The sequence below is a fragment of the Sus scrofa genome, chromosome 1, assembly GCF_000003025.6.
Source record: "Sus scrofa isolate TJ Tabasco breed Duroc chromosome 1, Sscrofa11.1, whole genome shotgun sequence".
Classification (NCBI taxonomy): Eukaryota; Metazoa; Chordata; class Mammalia; order Artiodactyla; family Suidae; genus Sus; species Sus scrofa.
Window position 1 is genome coordinate 247,681,899 of NC_010443.5, and position 20,103 is coordinate 247,702,001.

Here is a 20,103-nt window from a genome sequence, read left to right on the forward strand (position 1 = left end):
TAACAATAGTTACCATTTATCCCAGCCTCTAAAGTGCCAGGAACTGGGCTGACCATGGAAGCATTTCTGCATTTACTCTTCAGAGCAGTCATAATAGACCCTAACATGGTCACCAGTTTACAGATGAGGAAACAAAACAAAGGCTATACCACTGGGTCCCAAGCTATGAAAGGGGTTAGGATTAGAAGGCATTTTGACTCCATGGCCAGCCTTCAACCACTTCACCACCCCCCACCTCCTTTTCTGCATGAGGGAAGACCTCTCACCCTATACACATTACTTTCTCAGCATAGGACTGGCTTCTCTCCTTTTTGGGCCCATTCTAGAAACATCTCTTTGGTTCATCAAGGCCTTCATGATCAAATATTCCCTGCACTGGATGCGTTCCTGGCACCCCAGGTGGACTTAGCAGCATTCTCCTTGAAAAGAGAAAGGCTATACCCCTTGCACACACTCAGAGCCCATGTGGTATTGCAACACAGGGCCCTTCTCTGATGCAAAAATTTTGTGCCTCCTGCATACAGACTCCTTAGACCTTTCTCCCAGCTGAATCACAGCTCCCAGAGTGTGAGCAGCCAGTTCCACGCATCCAGACACAGCTTTGACTCCCATGATAAGTGCCCCCAAACGCCCTGTGGAATTTCACCAGCAGCTCTGCAGACAGGTCTAGACGAGTGCCGGCCTGCCACATTCCTGCCTTTATCATTAACCGCACTCCATGGTGACTTCCTTCAACATGTGAGGCAGCGCCTGCCTGTCTGATAACCCAGCTTCCTTCTGGAAAGGATTTCCTTTGGCCTGGGTGCATGCCTGGCCCTGCAAGAGTTAATCACAAGGCAGCCCAGAGCGGGGAGAACATGAGGTTTCCATTAATGGGTGGTATGCGAACAAGTGGCACAAGCATGGATTATGTGGTAATAAAAACACACTGCATGGTATTTATGTCAGAGGCCTCCCTTCTCTCCTTCCGTGCCTTTCACCCCAGCACAGGGAGACCAGGCCTGCGCTTCCCCGGGTCTAGATTGTGGCCCACGTGGGTATCAGACTCATCTCCCAACTTGCTTTCATCTCACTGGGTGTGCCCCTTGTGTTCCCAAAGACAGAGCAAGCAAGAAAGTGTGCCAGAGGAATTCACTCCTTTGCCCTGGGTAAATCCTGAGTGAGCCAGTTGGGAGAGAGCAAAAAAGTGAGAAGGAGACAGAAAAAAGGAGAGGGGTCTCAGGAAAGAGAAAGAAGGAGGGGAAATAGGAGGGATGGCGAGAAAGATAGCAGAGGTTGAGCTCATCGAGGAGGGGACAGTAGGATGGACCATCAGGGAATTCTGAAGCCGTATCTTCTGGAAGGAAAGGAATTCACTATATGGCAGGTATGATGCTTCATTTTATGTCAACAGGACTGGACCCCAAGGAACCTAGACATTTGGTCAAACTCTTCTGTGTGTCTGTGAGGATGTTCTGAATGAGGCAAATGAATATTTGAGTCATCAAACTGAGTAAAGCAGGTTGCCCGCCTAATGTGGGTAGGCTTCATCCAGTCACCTGAAGACTGACCAGAATAAAAGCCTGAGTAAAGAGGGACTTCCTCCTGCCTGACTACATGAGGTGGGACATCATTTTTTTCTGCCTTTTTTTTTTTTAATTGAAGTATAGTTGATTTTTTAAATGATTTTTATTTTTTCCATTATAGCTGGTTTATAGTATTCTGTCAAGTTTCTACTGTACAGCAAGGTGACCCAGTCACACATACATATATACATTCTTTTTCTCACTTTATCCTCCATCAGTCTCCATAACAAGTGACTAGATATAGTTCCCAGTGCTATACAGCAGGATGTCATTGCTTATCCATTCCAAAGGCAATAGTTTGCATTTATTAATCCCAGATTCACAGTCCACCCCACTTCCCCTCCCCTTTTTCAACCACAAGTCTGTTCTCCAAGTCCATGATTTTCTTTTCTGTGGAAAGTTTCATGTGTGCCTTACATTAGACTCTAATATAAGGAATCTAATATAGTTGATTTACAATGTTTCAGATGTATAGCAAAGTGATTCAGTTATACCTACACACAATATATATATGTATGTGTATATATATATATATACATACACACATATATATTTCTTCAGGTTCTTTTCCATTATAGGTTGTTATGAGATATTAAATATACTTCCCTCTGTTATACAGTAGGACCTTGCTGTTTATCTATTTTATATATAGTAGTATGTATCTGTTCATTCCCAATTCCTAATTTATCCCTCCCCCCTTTTCTCCTTTGGTAACCATAAATTTGTTTTCCATGTCTGAGTCTATTTCTGTTTTATGAATAACTTCATTTGTATCTTTTTTGAGATTTAACATATAAGTGATATCATATGATATTTATCTTTTTCTGTAACATTCTTTTTTACCTTTGGACTCCAGATGAAACATCAGTACTTCGAGTCTCAAGACTGCTTGCTTTCAGGTAGGAACTTACACCATTGGCCTTCCTGGATGCCTAGCTGGCCAAATGCAGATGTGGGGACTCCTCAGCCTCCTCATCACATGAACTAATTTCTTATCATCTATCTATCTATCTATCTATCTATCTATCTATCTGTCTTCTGTTTCTCTAGAGAACCCTGACTAATATAGCAGGCAATTTCCTGAACTCTTCATGTATTATGTCATAAAGTCTTGGACGCTTTCTGTAATTTCTTATACAGTTAGTAAGGGTAAGACACTTCAAAGTCTCTGTCTAAATAATTTCATCTTCCTATTCTCTGTTTTTTGAGTTTTGTTTTAGAGTTGCCCGGCCATGTAAAAATGAGATAACTCTTTAGTTGCATAAGTACAAGATCTTTGATTATTTCCCTTCCTTAGAGACAGAAGATATGAAAGACCAGTTGCTAGAACAAGGAACCCTGGTTCTTTCTTGGAAGCTCCGACACATGACTCAACACCCTAGGAATGCAGGTGGGTTTCTATATGGGGGTCATTCATTCTGGGATTCAGAAACTCTTATGCAGACAACAGTTGTTTACTAGTTTTGACATGTCTTATAATTCTGACAGTGAAGAAACAGATAAATAGAATAGCATCTTCTTTGTTAAGTCCACAGTAGCCTTAAGGTGCATGAAAGACACCAAAGCAAAGGAATATAAATGTTGTAATGGGGGTGGCAAAGTGTGTGCAAAGATCCAGGGCCAAGGATAGATCCATGTTGGCAGTTTGGTGGGAAAGCCAGTTTGAAAAGTGGGGACAAGCAGAATAAGGAGTCTCGCTGAAGTCTCAGAGAGGGCAATCTGGGCTTGAATAACAGAAAGCAGTTGTCTTGCGTGAACAGTGGTTCTCCACTCTGGTTGTTCATTAGAGTTGCATGGGGAGGCTGGGGCAACTGAAACCATAAAGACACCTGGGCCCACTGCCCAGATTTTTGGATGTACAGTCTGAAACAGTATATTTAAAAAAAAAAAAAAAAAAAAAAAAAACCTCCCCAGGTGAGTCGTTTTTTGGTTTTCTGTTTTTTTGATTTTTTGGTTTTTGGGGGTTTTTTGTCTTTTTAGGGATGAGCTTGTGGCATATCAAAGTTCCCAGGCTATAGGTCCAATCAGAGCTATAGCTGCCAGCCTACGCCACAGCCGCACAACAACCAGATCCAAGCCACATCTGCTACCTATACCACACCTCACAGCAACACTGGATCCTTAACCCACTGAGTGAGGCCAGGGATTGATCCTGCGTCCTCATGGATACTGGTTGGGTTTGTTACCACTGAGCCACAATGGGAACCCCCAAAATTCCCCAAGTGATTCTAAAACTCTACCCGGTTGAGAACCACTGGTGTGCCACCCAGAGTGCACCTAGGCTTGAGTCAAAGATGAGGCTGGAGAGGAAATCAGCATGCAGAGAGAAAGACCTCCGCAGATGCCACTCCAAGTAGTTTAAACTTCCGTGTAGGCATGTGAGGTTTTGAAACAGGGAAATGACATTACTTGAAGGAAATGAGTCAGCATAATGGTGAATGGCTTGGTAGGCTAAGCCTCCAGGGAAAATCTGGCTTATCTTCTCAGAGAGCCTGACCACCTGTGCTTACAAAGATATGATTGATTTAACTCTTCCTTTGGTGCATAGAACCAGAGGTCTTGTGTCACTCTGGTGCAACCAGTTGCCTGGCAGCCAGGAGGCCCAGGTTCGGATCCCACTACTGCAGGTACTAATTTGCTGAGGGACCTGAGCCAGATTCTCCATTCTCCCTGGTCCTCACCCCACTTCCGTGCCCCCTCCCACATACCAAACACCTAGAGGAGATTAAACAAGTCAGTGCTCCTCTATGAATTTGGTTGGATCTGATTGCTTTGTATGTAGCCAAAAATGCTACATGCATTTCTATAATTAACCTGACCTGGCAATGAAGGAGATAATGTGGTTCCTGTTAATCAATCAGCTCTAGGTTAGGAGAGGTTGGGGAAGGGTGAGTTAGGACATTAGAAATGGTTAGTGTTTTCTTGTTTCCTTTGGCCTCTGGACCAGATTTCCTGCTATAGTCAGTCTGTAGGGACACTGCTCAGGTCAACATGTTCCCTAAATCATCTGCGTATCCCTCATCATGATTTTGCTAAGTCAACCTAGTCTGTTAAGGTGGAGAAGACCCTAGGTTTAGAGATGCCTGGTTGTTCCCGTGGGCCATGAGCCAAGAGTAGCACCAGCCTGGTGAAAGCCCTCCCACAAGTCTCTCTACCTGCCCCGACCCACCCATATCAAGCCCGGAAGAACTGTTCAAAAGTTATCATGTACCTTTAATGGTTCCTTATTGCCATGAATCAAGCCCAAGTTCCCCAACCTGGCACTGAAGACTGTTGACAATGCTCCTTCTGCTTCTCCAACCTCCTATCCTAACAGGTCTTTGCAGTGCACTGCAGGCCAGGCATGTCAAAGGGCTTGTTCATTTCCAAGGATGGCCAATCTCTTTCATGCATACAGGTCTCAACCCATATAGTTTCTTCTGTTTGGAATGTTTCCCCTGCCTTTCTCTGTCTGGGAAATGTTGCCTCATCCTACAGGCTCAGTTAACATGTTACTTCATTCATTTTTTGAGGACCTACACTGTATTCCAGGAAAAATGCCAGATACTTGAAGGATGAACAAAACCATTTTTGGGTAAGAACTCTGGTCTTTGTAACCCTCTTCATTTTGCTCCTGACTTTGTCCTTTATGGAAATTATCCATTTATACTCTGGATCTCTCTCTCTAGATTATAATCTCCTTAAGAATCAAAGCATTCCTTACTTTTCTCTGTATCCATAGCCCTGAGCTCAAGTCCTGGCAAGAGTAGGGATTTAGTGGATATTTAAAATGGTTTATTTAATAAATGGATGTGTATGTGTGTGTGTGCCTGCATGCGTGCGTGTGTTTTCCAAGCTGAATGAGGATTGCTTTGGCTCTTGGGACTGCCACAGATTGCAACAATGAAGAGACCCTTCACATCCCTTAGTTGGGATTAGCAGAGCCTGGGAGACCTTCCGTGATCACTGACCCCTTACAGATGAGAAACGGAGACCAGACAAAGGAAGAGGGCTTGTCTAGATAGCCAAATGACCAGCAGCTGGTCCTCTGCTTTTCCCATACCAGATGAACAGGCAGCCTCAACTGGCTGTAACTCTATCATTCCACCCTGCGGGAACTCTGTAGTTCTGCCTAGCTCTACTCTCACAAACGGCAGCAGCTCTGGCCTCATCACCTTGGAATCTGATCACTGGTTTGGTTGCTTTCTTCCTCTGTCTATTTGATAGGGCTAGCCAGGAAGACAATGCTGACAGGCAGTCTTAAGCCCTGCACTGACAGAAATCAGGTGTCCTCGCTTCATAAAAGAAACATTAACTGATCCGATGGGAGCTAGAAGCAGAAGTGCTGACAAAGATGTAACTCCCAAGGATTATATGGGGCAAAGAGAAAGCATCTTTTGCTTTCTCCTGATTTAGAGGCATTCTGGGCCTTACAGACAAGACAGAGAAGAATGGGAGCCTCCAGGGAGAAAGGCCACCAGGGGGGAAGTCTCAGCTGCTTGGCTGAGGGGAATCAAGAGTAAAGAAATGGCAAGGAAGGCCGCCATCCCCTCCTCTCCGTCCCCACATCACCATCCTAGTCCCTACCAGCTCTTGCCTGGACCCAAGCCTCCCACCTTGTTCCTCACTGGCTTTGCTGTCTTCAGCCTCAATCTGTCCCTAGTCTGGTCCCCACACTGCTGTCAGGTGTGTTGAGGCAGCTTCAGGCTTCCATCATCCCAGCTGAAGGAATGCAGAAGGACGAGCTTCTTCCTCACTGCTTCCTTGTCTGTTTAATCCCCAGGAAGAACTCAGATTGACCATTTTGAGTCATGTGACCACCTCCAGGACTAACCCCTGGTCTCCACTATGGAGGATATGTTTAAGCAAGCCTAGGTAACTTAACTGTAGCGAGACTTGAGACTGCTGGTCTCTCCAAAGTCATATAGAGTGAAAGAGGAGCAGTTCCCCAGAGAGAGAGGGGTTTCTGTAACCAGAAGATAGAGAGAGGGTTTTCACCAGATAACACTGCAGATGTCCACTTCATCTGTGGGTTCCCCTCCTCCAGGAGTACCATGGTGACTCTCTGGGGATACCAGGGATTTCCTGACCTCTGTATCCAAGGGAACTTGTGCATAAGATCTCCTTAATGAATGTTCATTGGTGGCTATTTGGGCCTATCTAAAAAAGAAAAAGAAAAAATAAAAATAGAGGTGAAAGAAAAAGAATAATAGTGTGGCTAGCTGGAAATTCAGACACTGTGTCAGCTTGGAAACAACTCATTTGGAAGAAATGTCTTGCTGCCCTTGGTGAGTCTGAAGAAAGAATAAGAAGACACTCAAAGAACATGTGGAGTGTGTGCAGCTGCGTTTGCACCAGGAAGCAGAGCTCGGCTGAAGAGCTGCAGTCAGCATCCGAGATAGGAGGAGCCTGTCCTGGCTTTGATGCTGTAGGGATAATGGAGCCACAGTGCAAGCACAGGGCCTTTTATTGACAGGGTGAAAAGAGCCAGCTGGGGTTTGTCTATAGCTGAGCTTCTGATTCTATCCCATACTTCTGAAGAATACCCTCTTTGTTCCTTTGCTGCAGGTGGCACCTGTCATTACAGGACGTGGAAATAGGATAAACAGCCCTGAGCTACTTAAGAGATGCCCCTTCCTCAAATGAGTCTCAAACAGCTCTCCAAGTTCTCTTTCTTGCTCTCTCGCTCACTCTCCCTCTCTTTCTTTTAATTAGAGAATTCAACTGCACATGGAGGATGGTGATGGCCACAAAAGCCTGTGTTCTAATAAAATGTCATTAATTTTGATTACTTGAAGACCAGTCTCAAGTTTGCTACTGCCTCCTCTTCCATAACAAAGCCCTAAAAATTACAGAAAAAAAAAAGAAAAGAAAAAAATTTTAAATGAGGCCCCAAACCAAGAAGTGATGCCCTCGATGGGCACAGAAGAAATGAAGAATCCTTTGACAGCAGAGAGTAGGCAGGATTGGTGTCAAAATGGAAAGTGCAACTCAAAAGACATCGAGGAAGCTCTAATAAAAATCCTCCTTACCCAGAGGGGCAGAAACAGAGAAGAGGAGAAAACTTGGAGTGACGGACCTGGTGCATCCAGCACATCAGTCTGACTCCCATTCCCTTCCCCTGAGACAGCTGCCTACTATAGAGGTCTGTGCCTTCAGGAAGAAGCAAGCCATGTTGTGGGAATTTGGATCCAAAAATTTGGACCACATACGGCTGACAGCACTCAGGAGGAAGGAGAGCTTCCACACCCAGAAGACAATCACCACCCAAAGTGATTCAGTGACGGGTCCTGCCACTCCCCAACCTCACTGCAAAGGGCAAGTTCAATCCAGGAAGCCTCCTGCTCCTCCTCTCAGACAAGCTGCATGAACACACAGAGCAGAGCCAAACAGAGACCCTCAGCTGCAAAGAGGAATGCACGATCCCCTCCCACCAATGATCAAGGAACACCAGCATCATGAAAGAAAAACAGCAGAGTCAATCCAGAGCCTAGAGCCAGCAACTCAGAGGGATGAGCATAAGCAAAACGGGACTGTAGAGTAAGGAAAATTAAAATACAGTCAGAAGTAAAGGGATTTATATCCATAAAACAACAATGAAAGATCATGAAAACTAGAAATTTAGACTGTGAACACAAAGGAAAAAAACAACAGATCATTTGAATGGTAGAATGGACACAATTGAAAAGGGAATTACTGAGCTGGAAGACTGAGCCTAGGAATTCTCTTAGAATGCAGCAAAAAGGAATGAGGAAGTGAAATAAGTCAGACTGAGGAAGACAAATATGGCATGATCTCCTTGATATGTGGAATATTAAGAAATCAAACTCATAGAAACGGAGATCAGATTGGGGGGAGGAGTAAAAGGTGAAGGAAATAGGAAAAGGTGATCAAAGGTACTTACTTCTGGTTATAAGAGAAATAAAGTTCTGGGGATGTAATGTACAGCATGATGAGGGTATTGTATATTTGAAAGTTGCTAAGAGAATAGACCTCAAAAATTTTCATCACATGAAAAAAATTTTCTGTAACTGTGTGAGTTATAGAAACTTATTGTACTGATCATTTTGCAATATTATGCATATTATCAAATCACTATGTTGTATGTCTTAAACTAATAGAATCTTACATGTCAATTATTTCTTAATAAAATGGGGAAAATGCAAAAAAAAAAAGGTATAAAGAGACTAGGATAGTTAAAGATTAAGAATCATGGGGAAAAGATTTAATAATTCTAACATTCATTTAAAAGGTGTTCCAGAAGAAATGAATAAAGAAATGGAAGACTCCAGAACTAAAGATAAGACTCCACAGATTTAAAGTGTTCAGCAAGAACCAAAATAATATCATCCATGCAAATTATAGAACATCAAGGGAGAAAGAAAACCAGGGGAAAAATTGTAGAAAAATGGATGGAAATTTACCTATAAAGGAAGTCAAACTGTCATTAGCCATTGCTTTAGCTACCAAAAAGAAAAAAAAAATTAAAAGTGCTAGTTAAAAACTATTCCAAGTCTGGAATTCTTTGACCAGCCAAAACATCACTCTAGAATGAAGGCAAAATGATATTTTCATTGATATATAGCCTCAGAAAAGCTTATGGTCCACATTTTTAAGGGAAAAAAAAATTTCACTTAGAGGCTGTCTTACCAGAAGGAGAAAAACTAATACAAAAGGGAGAGGTGAGATGCATGAAGCAATGATGAGTAAAGGAAAAAGAAAACTTCCTGCTAAAGTTAATGTGTTGATTGTTTCAATGTAGACTGTAGACTAGACTGGTACATGGATTAAGCGAGCAGAAAGGTAAGTCACATTAATACTCTTGTCTTCAAAAGGACAGATATAGATGTTCATATGGTAGTTTTTAGAAAAATACATTTTGTCTATGGAAATTCTAAAAATTTAATATGTAACACCAAAACTAGCTAGAGACATCATCCAAAATCTACATCCCTCATGAATATAAATGCAAAAATACTCAACATATATGTATGTGTAGACACACATGCACACACACATATACTAGGACACTTAATATAGCAACATTTAAAAAGAATTATATAACTTAATCAAGTGAGAGTTATCCCAACAATGCAAGACTGGCTTAACATCCCCAAATCAATCGGATACACTCTAGTAATAAAATAAAGAACACGTATTTTGTAATAATATCAGAAAATGCAGAAAAATCATTTGGAAAAGAATCTAACACCACTTCATGATAAAAGGTTCAAACAGCTAAGAACAGGAAAGAACCTCCTCAATCTGATAGAGGATCTGTGAAAAGCCAGCAGCTAACGTCATACTTAATGGTAAGAGACCCAATACTTTACCCCTAAGATCAGGAAGAAGACAAGGGTGGCCATTCTTGCCATTTCTACTCAACATTATACTGAATATTTATTATATGAAATATTCAGAATAGACAAATCTACAAGCAAAGAAGGTAGAATAGTGGTTGCCTAGAGCCAGAGGAGAGGAGAGACCGGTTATTATTTGGAATAAGGTTTTTTTCTGTGATGGTAAAAATATACTAAAATTAGATTCTGGAGTGATGGTTGCATAACTTTACAACTACAGTAGAAACCATTGAATTGTACACAGTAAATGAATAAAATTTACAGTGTGTAAATTACATACCAATAAAGCTATGAAAAATCTAATATTAAATACTAGAAGATAAACAGATGGGCAAATTCAAACTAAAAAAATTTTTTCTGTCTTTTTTTTAGGACCATACCCACAGAATGTGGAAGTTACCAAGCTAGGGGTAGAATAAGAGCTACAGCTGCCAGCCTACACCACAGCAACACCAGATATGAGCAGCACTGCTACCTACACCACATCTCACAGCAATGCCAGATCCTTGCCCCACTGAGTAAGGCCAGGGATCGAACCCGCCTCCTCTTGGATACAAGTCAGGGTTGTTACCACTGAGCCACGTCAGGAACTCTGAAACAAAACATTTTTTGAACACTAGAAAACTTGATAAAGACAAAGTAAGGCAAGATTTAGAAGGGAAGAAACTAGAAAAAATGGCGCATTGAAAGCATAAACTATGAAACAGACACAAATCCAAATTTCACCAACACCGTAGATATGAACAGGTTGAACTCACCTATAAGAGATAGACTTACATTATATTTGAACAATCTAGAACTTGTCATTTTCAAGAAGCAGACAAAACAAAATTTCCTCTGAAGATAAAGCAGCATGAAATAGTTTAGAGGTGGCTAACAAACATAAAACAGACATAGTTGTACTAATGTCATAGAAACTAAAACTGAAGGTAAAAATTACTAAAAAATTTAAGTTATTCACTTCATACTAATAAATTCAGCCAAGAAAAAATAACTATTGTTATGCACCTAAAATATAAAATATACAAAATAACTGAGGCCAAAATTGGCAGAATTGTAAGAGGAAACTTAAAAATAGCTACAGAACACTTGAAAAACCCCTTCAGAAAACTAAATCAGACAGACAAAAACCCAAGGATATGATGAATTTTAGTAGTAATACATCAATAGGCTTAATATTTAGAGAACATTGTACCTTGTAAAAATATATTCTGCATCATTTTGAAGTCCATGTGCTATGGTCATTAAATTTTCCATTAACAAAGTCATAATTGAAATATCAACAAATTCCAAAAAGTTAACTTTGTCAGCCAAATTCACTATTGCACAATAAAAGTTAACAACTAAAAGATAGACATCCAAAATAAAAAAAGGTATCCACATATAAATATGCATATGCACACATTTCTATATAATTTTTGTTTAAACAGAAATCAAATGGAAACTTTTAAAGTAGTGTGGAAAGAAAAATAATATAAATTCAATGAAAAAGTTTTCAAAAATGTGTAATGAACTAATTAAAAAGGATAAAATCATAAATTAGTTAAAAAGTAAACTCATTTAATACCACTGGTAGTTGCTCTGGCTGGTTTTCCCAAGTAGAGTTTGGAACTCAAGAGAATCTGGCTGCTTTTGTGGTTTCATGTTGGAAAAAAATGGTTTTTTTCTTTCCTTTTTTTTGGTCTTTAAGGCTGAACCTGTGGCATGTGGAAGTTCCCTGGCTAGGGGTCGAATCGGAGTTACAATTGCTGGCTATATCTGCAACCTACACCACAGCTCATCACAACACCAGATCCTTTAACCCACTAAGCGGGGCCAGCGATTGAACCCGCATCCTCATGGATACTAGTTGGGTTTGTTACAGCTGAGCCACAACGAGAACTTCCAGAAAAACGGCATCTTTTATATGAACATTGCCCTTGATCAGCTGCACCAGAGGCCCCAGTCTTCCAAGAACATCATGAACAGGTCAGATTTTTGCCATAATCCTTAAAGTATAGGCAGTGCAGCCTCTCATTTTTGGCAATTTTGTAGACTGTCTTCACACCTTCAGTTGACCTTCTCCCCAAAATAGACATCAAAATCTCCCTCATTAGGAATGCACTATCTGACTTTTCTCTTGTTTAAATTGCCTTTGTGGAATAAGATATTTCATGACCTTCTCCACCACTAGTGGTAGATTAAAATGATTTGAACGTGTTAGAAATGGGATTGTGTGCAAAGAAGTAGCCCCTCCTTTTTTTTTTTTTTGGAAGCATACTAGTTTTAATGGGTTCTCAGAATAAAGTGTTATGTGCAGTGTACTAGAATGCGTAAAGTATACACTTTAATTACATCTTGGTCATATTAGTTATAAAAGAATATAAAAATTATAAAAGGATAAGTCTATTCTTCCTGAGAGGCCATGATAAAAATCACTGGGAATACATGAAACTATATGACAGCTATATTAATTGAGTGCCCACTGCATGTCTGGCTTTGTGCTAGGTCTATAACACACACCCTCCAATCTTCTGGAACCTCCAGTCTTCTTTTCTGGAGCATGCCTACCAAGGAAAGTACTCTTTCATTGTGGATTGAAGAGCAGAGAGATTCCACTAGGATTAAAATGTGGCCTATTGCATGTCTCTGTGTCTATATATGGGTGGTGAATATTAAACACAACTTCAAAAATCTAAAAATAGCTGCAGTGGCTTCTCAAATAGTAGCTCATTAATCTCAAAAACTAACCAAAAGGGAAATGGAAGGAACAAGAAGGGACTAGAACAAACCCTTTGGACTTACTTTGACCTTGAACTAGCAGACAGGACAACCAAGCAGCTTAAAAAGTAGAGGTTAGCAAAAGGGGGAAGGGTTAAAGAGAGAGATAAGACATTTAAAAGCCTGTCAAAAACCTATAGCTCCCAAACAAGATAAAGCCAAAGAAATGCAACCCAACATTCATTATCATCATTAAATTTCTGAAAACTAAAGTCAAAAAAAAAAAAAAAACAAACTTTCAAACAACAAGAGAAACATAGCATCTTACATTTAAGTAAAAAAAAAAAAATTGCATAAAGGCAGATATATGATCAGAAATCATGGTAGCCAGAGAGAATGGTATATTTTCCAAGTACAGAGAGAGAGAGATTTTTAATCCAGGATCCTATATCCAAAGAAAGTATCTTCCAGGGAAAAGGAGGATGAAATCAAGACATTCTCAAATAAAGAAAATCTAAGAGAATGTGAACATTACTATCTCTTTTAATGAGAAGAAACTAAAGTTGAGAGAGTTATCTTGGATGGCCACACAGTTAGAAAGCAGTGAAGATGAAGTTTGAACACAAATTTGTGTGTTATCAGAATTCACATTCTTTTCAAGATACTAGTTTTCAGTAAGTCCATACATGAAAATAGTCTTTGTTAAATTTGAAGGTTAGCCTTGTTTTAACACCGACCATATGAGTTTATTTTCATTATTTGCTTCATGCCAAAATGTAGGAGATTAATTGATTAAGGACTGTCTCTGTGCTTTTCATTTGCTAGAGGTTAAACAGACAACGTATAGAGCCATGATGTATACAGCATATGTCCCACCACCTTCCCAATACACAGTAGTGTCAGACATCACTAATCAATCCAACACTCATCCTTCTCAACATAGATCCCAAAACAGAAAATTACTATCAGTCAGTTGCTGACTGTGTCAGGTGATACTATTTGCCATTCCTGGCATAATCCCACCTTCTCGGAGCCTATGGTACAGGGAAAGAGACAGAAAAATACAATCTGTCTACCTTTCACTTCCAAGTTTCTCTGTAATAGAGCACAAGCCAAAGGTATGAAGGTAAATGTTGAATAATAGAGAAATAATAAAGATTTATTGCATAGTCACTCTTTATGAATACAATATTAGATACTTTACATTCATTACTTTTTTTTTTTTTTTTTTTTTTTTTTTTTTTTTGTCTTTTTAGGGCCATACCCGTAGCATATGGGAGTTCCCGGGTTATGGGTGGAATGAGAGCTGAGGCTGACAAACTTCACCACAGCCACAGCACCCAAGATCTGAGACACGTCTGCTGGACCACACCACAGCTCACGGCACTGAACCTGCATCTTCATGGATACTAGTCCAGTTCATTACCGCTAAGCCACAATGGGAACTCCATTCATTACTTTTTTTGATTGTTACAATCACCCTGTGGTGTAAACTATTTTTAACAGCTAAGACATTGAGAAGTTCAGAAAAGTTAAATGACATAAAGACAGAACATGGCAGGAAAGTAATTTGGATCAAGGTCTGCATGAATCTAAAATCTAAGATTTTCTTTTATATGCTGCTTCTCTTTGAAAACATCAAATTCACAAACTAGTTATATTTAAACTATTTCTTTTCTATTAAGGATGTATCTAATTATAAAGCTAGAAATCTCAAGAACATATCCTGAAATACCTTAAGTAAAAGGAGAGGTTAGAATCAAGTAATTATTCAAAATCAACAGCTTTTTTGCCTGACAGCCCAGTGATGGATAAAAAGATATACATAACTGCAGCATAAAACATAAAATGCTTATATTCATGAGAAATTTGGAGGGACTTTCTAAGGAAAATGACAAAATATTACCAAGATCTAATATTAGTATCTATCATCTATCTATCCAGGAGACAAGGGTACATGTTTACAAACACTTGTAAGATTTTAATTCTTCCATCTTAAGTTACAATATTAATACCATCCTTATAAAAATCCCAAAGATGATGTATGTTTATGTGTATGTTGTTATGTATCAATACTGACAAGAAAATCCTAAAATTAGGAAAATATTTAACAGACAGAAAGTTACAAAGGGGCATTTTAAATCATTAAACAACGAGAGAAACTGTAAAGGAAGAGAAATAATACTAAAAAACTTAAATGAAGTTTTTTCCTGTATATAAAGCCTCAAATTCAAACTCACAAAGTAGAAAAATACATCTCAAGTACTAACAATCAATGTTCTAAATGTATGAAGAAATGGAATGGAAATAAGTTTTCTACAACTTAAAAGTAATAAAATGATACCAACAGCTTTTGATAATATATATATGTACATTCTAATACCTACACATCAGAAAACTTTACAAAATGATACATTCAAAAATTTATGGCTAAATCAAGATGCAATCATTAAAAAAACATTTAACCCACAGAAACAAGGGAACCAGAAGAAGGAAACAAACTGTACAATGCCATACTTAAGCCCTAACATACCAATAGTTTAAAATAGTCTAAATACACAAATTAAAGAGCAGAAATAGGTGGAGTGAAATTAAAAAAAAAAAAAAACATGTTCCAAACATGTTTCCTCTCCCCCCCCACCCCCCACCCCTGCTTTTTTAAGGCCACACCCATGGCATATGAAGGTTCCCAGGCTAGGGGTCGAATCAGAGCTAGAGCTGCCAGCTTATGCCACAGCCACCAACATGCCAGATCCAAGCCACATCTGTGACTTATACCACAGCTAAGGGCAACACCAGATCTTTAACCCCAGGAGTGGGGACAGGGATCGAACCTGCATCCTCATGGATGCTAGTCAGATTCATTTCTGCTGAGCCACAATGGCAACTCCCAAAACATGTAGTTTCTAAAGGAAATCCACTTCAAATACAATGACTAAAGAAGATTGAAAATAGGATAGAAAAAGTCATACAAAGATTAACTTTTAAAAACATATTGGAGTTCCTATTGTGGCACAGCAGAAATGAATCTGCCTAGAAACATGAAGTTGCAGGTTAAATCCCTGGCCTCGCTCAGCGGGTTAAGTATCCGGCATTGCCGTGAGCTGTGGTGAAGGCCAGCAGCTGTAGCTCCGATTTGACCCCTAGCCTGGGAACCTCCACATGCCATGAGTGCAGCCCTAAAAAGCAAAAAATAGAAATAAATAAAAACATATTAATTGCCATATTAACATCAGGTAGAGTACAGTTCATAACAAAGATATTACTAAAGACAAGCAGAGTCCTTACATAATGATAAAAGGATCAGTTCACTAGAAGAAAATAATCCTAAACATTTGTGTAACAACAAACTGGCACTCATATATATGAAGCAAAAACTGATAGAGCCAATGAACAAATCTGCAGTTAAAGTCTGGGACTTCAACCCCAGTCTCAGCAACTCACAGAAAATCAGCAAAGATATAGAACTGAACAACACAATCAACCAATATGGTCTCACTGACATACACAGAACATTCATCTGACAACAGCACCAAACATATTTTCTTCAAGCACACGTGGAATATTCACCAAGATATACCACGTCCTGGGACATAAAACAAACCCTGACATATTTTAAAAAATTGAAATAATACAGAGTGTGTCCTCTGAACACATTGTAATCAAATAAGAAATCAATAAAAAGTTAAAAAGGAAAATCTCTAAGCATTTAAATAACCCACGGGTCAAAGGGGAAGTCTAAAGGAAAATGAAAAAGCACACCGAATGACATTTAAGTTTATGTTAACATAAACTGTAACACAGCTAAAGAAGTTCTGAGAGGAAAATGTATAGCACTAAACAATTATAATAGAAAAGAGAGGAGTTCCCGTCGTGGCACAGTGGTTAACGAATCCGACTAGGAACCATGAGGTTGCGGGTTCGATCCCTGCCCTTGTTCAGTGGGTTAAGGATCTGGCGTTGCTGTGAGCTGTGGTGTAGGTTGCAGATGTGGCTCGGATCCCATGTTGCTGTGGCTCTGGCGTAGGCCGATGGCTACAGCTCCGATTCGACCCCTAGCCTGGGAACCTCCATATGCCACGAGAGCGGCCAAAGAAATAGCAAAAAGACGAAAAGAAAAAAAAGAAAAGAGAAAGTGTCTTAAATCAATTATTTAAGCCCCCACCTCAATAACCTAGGAAAAGAAGAGCAAAATAAACACAGCAAGCAGAAGGAAAGAAATAATAAAGGTAATAGCACATACAAATGAAAACGAACACAGAAAAACAACAGAGAAAATAGTGAAATAGCTGGGTTTTTTTTTTAAAAAAAAAACTCACTGAAAATCAACAAACCTCTTGCAAGACTAACAAAGGAAAAAAGAAGATACAAGTTCTCAATACAGGAAATCCAATAGTGTGCATCACTGTAGATCCAAACAATAAGGGACTACCAAGAACAATCTACATCATACACCTGACACCTTAGATACAATGGACAAACTCCTCAGAATACATAAACTACACCACTCAGTATGAAATAATTTAAATATCTCTATTAAAAATTTTTAATTTAAAAATTCTGCACCCCCCCCTCCTCAAATCTTTTAAGTCCAGTTGGTTTCACCGGGGGATTCTACCAAGGTTTTAAAGCAGAACTGCTATGAGTTCTATATAATCTCTTCCATAAAATAGAAGGAATTCTTCCCAGGCCATTTTATGAAGCTAAATTACCCTGATACCAAAACCAGACAACAGTGATACCAAACAAGAAAACTGCAGACCATGAATATAGATGTAAAAATCTTCAACAAAATAGTAGTAAACGGAATTCAGCAACATGAATTTTTCCTAGATATCCTATTGCCATTTTATATTATTTTTATATTTGATTATTTCTGGTGGATTAGAAAGAGATTCTTTAAAATTGATCTTTTATCCAGATACATTTGCTGAATTTTTTATCAGTTCTAAAGTTGTGTTTGTAGATTCCTGTACTTTCAAAAGATGAGTTTATCACTTTCAAGTTAATGATAGTTTTGTGTTTTCCTTTCCATTTCTTCTCCCACTCTCTTCTCCTGTTACTCATAGTTCAACCTAATCCTGACATAACAATCTTCAATCCATAAATCTAAAAGAAAAGGCAGATTTGTGTCGTCTATCTTGTCACGAACAGCATTAGGGATCATTACGGACAGAATAAGAAGAGGAAAGCAGCTAGACTTTGATTCAGGGACCTGAGTTTGAATCCCATTCCTGCCAGTTACTACCTGGGTGTATTAATTTGCTAGGGCAGCTATAACAAAATACAACAGACTAGGTGACAAATAATAGAAATTTATTTTCCCACAGTTATGGAGGCTGGAGCCCAAGGTCAAGCTGTCAACAGGTTCTGTTTTTCCTAAAGCCTCTCTCCTTGGCTTGCAGTCAGCCACCTTCTTGTGTCCTCACCCAGTCTTTCCCCTATAAGGACACCAGTCAGGTTGGACTAGGACCCACGCTCAAGATGTTTTTAAAAATGCATTTTATCAAAAGACAGTTGATTTATCACGCTGTGTTAATTTCTACTGTACAGAAAAGTGATTCAGATACACATACACATACTTTTTATATTCTTTTCCATCATGGTCTCTCTCAGGATATTAAATATAGTTCCCTGTGCTATATAGAAGGATCTTGTTTATCCATTCTATATGTACTGGTTTGCATCTTTTAATCCCAAACTCCCAGTCAATTCCTTTCCCTCTGCCTTGGTAACCAAGTTTGTTCACTATATGTGTTTTGTAGGTAAGTACGTTTGCGCTGTATTTGAATTCACATATAAGTGATATCATAAGATATTTGTCTTTCTCTGAATTACTTCACTTATATGATAATCTCTCGGTCCATCCATGTTGCTCCAAGTGGAATTATTTCCTTTTTTTTTTTTTTTTTGGCCACGCTATGGCATGCAGAAGTTCCAGGGCTAGGAATCCATCCTGAGCCACAGCAGTGACAACAATGGATCATCCACCTGCTGAGCCACCAGGGAACATCTCTGGTGGTTCTTAATTTTATGGCTGAGTAATATTATATATATATATATATATATATATATATATATACACACACACATATACATATATATATACACACACACATATATATATACACACACATATCATATATATACATACACACATATATACATATACTACATCTTCTTTATCCATCCATCTAAAACCACATTTTACCTAATTACTTCTTGAAAGAATTTATGTGCAGATACAGCCACATTCAGGTTGTTTCTGGAGCTAAGGTTTCCCTATTTGTCACTAAACATGTGAGTTGTAGGAAAACATAATTCAGTCTATAACCCCGGGAGATAATTAACATCCTGCCCAGCTCTCTGGTCCCTCTGTGCTCTCATTTAAAAGTGAGTGGGTAGGAGTTCCTGCCATGGCTCATCAGTAACAAACCCAACTAGTGCGTTCAATCCCTGGCCTCGCTCAGTAGGTCAGGGATCCAGCATTGTGGTGAGCTGTGGTGTAGGTCAAAGATGAGGCTCAGATCTGGCATTGCTGTGACTATGTTGTAGGCTGGCAGCTACAGCTTCGATTTGACCCCTAGCCTGGGAACTTACATATGCCACAGGTATGGCCCTAAAAAGACAAATAAAGACATAAAAATGAGTGGGTAAATAATATGACCTCTATGCTTCAAGTTCCAGCTTTCCAAGGATTCAGCATTTTCAATTGGCTTGTAATACCCTCTCCACGCAAACCCCTTCCCCTTCCCAAAGATTGACACCTATAACAGCATGTAGTATAGGTAAATGAACAGCTACATTTTCCTGGATCGAAGATAGAAGTCAGTTCAGAGACACAAAGCATCTTTTCTGGACGTTCTGGAACTAGAAGTGGTTAAATTTGACTGAAACTCCTCACTGGAAGGAGATGAGTAATAGACGTTGCTGAGAAAGTTAAACCAAAGGTATAGGGGGAATTCATTAAAGAGGAGCTTAAATGCAAAAAAAAAAAAAAAAAAATCCCTGCTCCAAGATGCCAATAACCACTGTCCTGTGAGTGACGTAATCAGTTCTCCTCTTTCACACTTTTTTTTTTTTTAATGCAGATGATACGTTCATGGTGTTCGGGGACCATCCTCATTTCATGTAACCTGATTCTTGCCAATAAAGAAGGTGATTCATTAAATGAGTAAGTAAATGTGATTCCATTTTTATAACCTTGCGAGGCTTCTCATGTGAAAATAGTCACAGCTCGGAAAAAAAAAATCTTTTATCAACTCGAGTATATAAATTCTTGGTTCATAAACCGTCATTGGCTCTAGAAAGGAGACACAGGAGGGCAGCGGTAAGAGTGGAGAATTTGCTCTTAGGATCTCTCTTCTGATATTTCCTAGCCAGCAGCACAATCTCTGTAAACATCAGCTTAAAGGAGTTTAAAAGGACCCAATATGACGGGTGGGGCACCTTCCTCAAGGCAACGGTACACAGAGGGAATTTCAAAGCCACAAACTCAG

At 39.4% G+C, this 20,103-nt stretch overlaps 2 long non-coding RNA genes across 3 annotated transcripts in view; one reads left to right on the forward strand and one right to left on the reverse strand.

Moving 5' to 3' along the window:
* Positions 1-20,103, reverse strand: part of LOC110256022 — a 182,066-nt gene that overhangs the window by 126,377 nt on the left and 35,586 nt on the right. The window lies entirely within an intron of this gene.
* Positions 1,104-2,946, forward strand: LOC110256023. The gene is made up of 3 exons (XR_002337168.1): positions 1,104-1,366; positions 2,422-2,464; positions 2,863-2,946. It is a non-coding gene; the product is annotated as an uncharacterized LOC110256023 (long non-coding RNA).